Genomic DNA, 3,529 nt, shown 5'->3' on the forward strand with positions numbered 1-3,529 from the left:
CCTGGTGCTGGAATAAGAAGAAATGTGATCAACCTCTCAGAACAAGCCACTGCCTTCAAACACGAGTAAGAAGTGAATGCTTGCGCTAAGGACTGGGATTTGGGGATTGTATGTTACTGCAGCAAAAGCTGACTAATTCAGGGACTGTATGGTCCTTTGGAGCAGAAAACATATTTCTGCACCTAGACATCTTTTTTTGTGGTGTCTTAAAGGGGGTATTTCAAAAATGGGGTACATTAAAATAGTTAATTTGAAAGGTAGAGGATTTTTTAAAAAGCACCCTCTTTGGAAGGTAAACCAAAGATCTTGTACTTTTTTTTTTTTTCAGAAGACTAGTTTTGAATAACTATCTATTTGCATATTAACTTTTCTTGCATAATCTTTGTATTTCCAGATAATTATTTTAGAATATCTCCTTACATCCTGTATCATTATGGTCCTCTTCTTAGGGATCTGGACATCCCTGGCTCACTATTTATAAATTTGAGAGAGTTCTTTTGAGAATAAAACATTGTAAGATGTGAGTAGTAATGACATGATGATAAATTATCAGTGTTGTAGACCATGTACATTACAAAAAACAACACAACCAAAATCTCTCCCTTCTTCCTCTTTTCTTCCTTCATTATGCAATATGGGCTTTGGTGGTGGTAAGAGCATTGAAAACAATATTTTAACATTTTCAAACTAAAAATTTTGTGGTAAAACTCTGTGCAGTGTTGAATTATACTGGTCCTTGCTGCCATGATGCAGTAGATCTCTAAGGCTTAAACTGGACCCCCAAAAGAAGGAATTCTAGCTTCCTTAACAAGAATAACAAGAATATGCTAGACCCATAATAATCATCCCTTACATACTTCCTGAAATAAATTGTTATATTTATTTCAATACAAGTATTAGTTTTACTACCACTAGTAATATCTGCTATTTCTGAACATACCAGATACTATGGATTTGCATACATTGACTCACTCAAGCCTCACAACATTCTTAATAATAAGCACAAATATTCCCATTTTATAGACAACAAAACTGAAGTTGAAAGAGACTAAGTGATAGGTTTACTAATGCTGTAACCAGGCTTTGAACCTAGGTCTGTCCATGTTCTTACACACAATTACATCCAACACAGGCTGCAAGGCATGTACAAGTATATAGAGTTCCTCTAGAGAAATATTATAACTTGTGGTCTGCCATTATCATATCACTTAATTTTTGTTCCTAACTCCTAATTTTTTCCTCCTTGAGCTAACATCTGGGTCATTTAAAAAAATCACAGCTACGCATCTTCTGTGGTGACAGACACCAGCAGTACATCTAGACTGAAAGTTACTGCTTCATTATATTTCCAGATTCATTATGTGTGGGTTTAGTTATTAGGTATTATACTTTTCTGGTGAGTTTTTTCTTGTAGTTGAGAACATTCTGTGTACACGAGAATTAAATCATTTTCATTATTTAATTTGTAGGACATTTCTTTATTAAAAGGAGAGAATTAATACAACCACTGAAGCCCAAATTCACCATTGATTAAAGAGACCAGCCATGTCACAGAACAGAGCATGGAGCCAGCGTCAACTTTCATGACCACATAAATGAATACATGTTCAGCCATTGATACGCATGCACACGAGCATACACACAAAAATAAAAACAACTGAAATTCACTTTTCATTTTACATACTTTTATCCCACGTGTGAAATACCAAGCATGGCATCTATTTTAAAGAACTTTAATATACAATATTTAAAATTTAATTTGTGCATTAAATGTTTAAAAAGTAAAATTAGAAATCTTACCTTAAGCATTGCCCATATTATAATTACTACAGGTTGTGTAATTCCTAAGATGTCAATATATCTCTTTTTAACAGAAATAAATCAAACTGCATATTAAGTCAGATTTTAAGCTCCTTGTCATCTATGTATTTGTATCATGATTCCATTTGTGTATGCAGAAAATTTACGAGGACAGAGACTTTTAGTATACCCAGAGGATACAGAGCTGGGCTATCCAATAAGGAAATGAAAAACTGTCTTTTTTTTTTTTTTTTTGCATGGCTGAATTTTAAAATCCTCCAGTCTCTCATTATGTCAAATAGCATATGCATAAACAATTTCTCAAGTTTTGTCTAATTATATGGCCACAATGTGTTACTTCCCAAAATTATAAAAATGAGGAAATAAACTCAGGTACCCCCTATTTGAGGGAATGACTATTTGGATAACATTTCTCTATCATGCATTCATGAGTCCCTACAGATTTTAAATAACAATTTACAACTGTTCTAAAAGACTTACAAGTTCAGCAATATTCCCCTGGAACGGGAGGCTTGCTGTGTTTTCTGTATTATTGAATTCTCAAAGCTACCATTCGATAAAAATACAAAGCAACTTTTTTTTTTTTTTTGCGGTACGCGGGCCTCTCACTGTTGCGGCCTCTTCCGTTGCGGAGCACGGGCTCCGGACGCGCAGGCTCAGCGGCCATGGCTCACGGGCCCAGCCGCGCGGCGGCATGGGGGATCTTCTCGGACCGGGGCACGAACCCATGTACCCTGCCTCGGCAGGCGGACTCTCAACCACTGCGCCACCACGGAAGCGCCTATGTCGTTCTTTTAAACGTTGTGCCTTGCCCCCTTCCTGTCTCATTCCCACACTCCTGATTGACTTTTACTGCATCTGGCCGCACATCCTCCTGCTTTGTGGGTTGGCACTATTAAAGACACAGCCTGTAGCATTGAAAATGCAGTCTGGTTTCTGTTTTTCATTCCTTTTTTTTCCAATTGGAAATTTCTAAGAAAAGGAAGGGGCCGCAAGAGCTTTTCTCCACTACTTAAAAATCAGAGGTCCTGTAACACACCTTTATTTTTTACTTTTCTGAATAAGTGTCCATTTGTTTCCAAAGCACTTGTACTGTACTCCACACTCTCCCCACTGATTTGGAATACCATTTTCATAATTATAAAATTATGAATTAATTTTATAATAAATATTACCTTTATTTCCACCAATGCTTATTTATCCCAGCAGTACTTTAAATTATTGAAGCTACAGAATGTTTTTAACTTTAAGAAATGGCAGTTTCTTTTCAGTGTTCTTATTTTTCCAAAACTTACACGCTTTCAGAATCTTCTATTTGTGGCTATAGCTTCATGGATATAAACCCACATATAGCTGTGATTCATAATATTTACAGATGAATTTGGGAAGAAATGCATGTTTGTAATTTTTTCTATAAATGTAGTACATAAATCCAGTTATTCAACATTTACATATTTCTTTATGTTCCACAGTAAAGTTTTGTAATTTTCGGTAATAGATGATTTCAGTTAACTTTATTGCTTGATTTTTTTAAAATTTCTTACTTGTTGCTATGAACTAGATTTGTTCCTCCATTGTATTCTGATGGATTATATTTGGTTTATGAGAAATTTTTTTGTTGTTGGTGTTCCTAATTTTTTAAATTGTTGACTTTCTAAATTTTCTAAGTTTTCTAAAAATGATCAAATATTATATATATTTTTAAAGT

The sequence above is a fragment of the Orcinus orca genome, chromosome 9 (assembly GCF_937001465.1).
Source record: "Orcinus orca chromosome 9, mOrcOrc1.1, whole genome shotgun sequence".
Lineage (NCBI taxonomy): Eukaryota > Metazoa > Chordata > Mammalia > Artiodactyla > Delphinidae > Orcinus > Orcinus orca.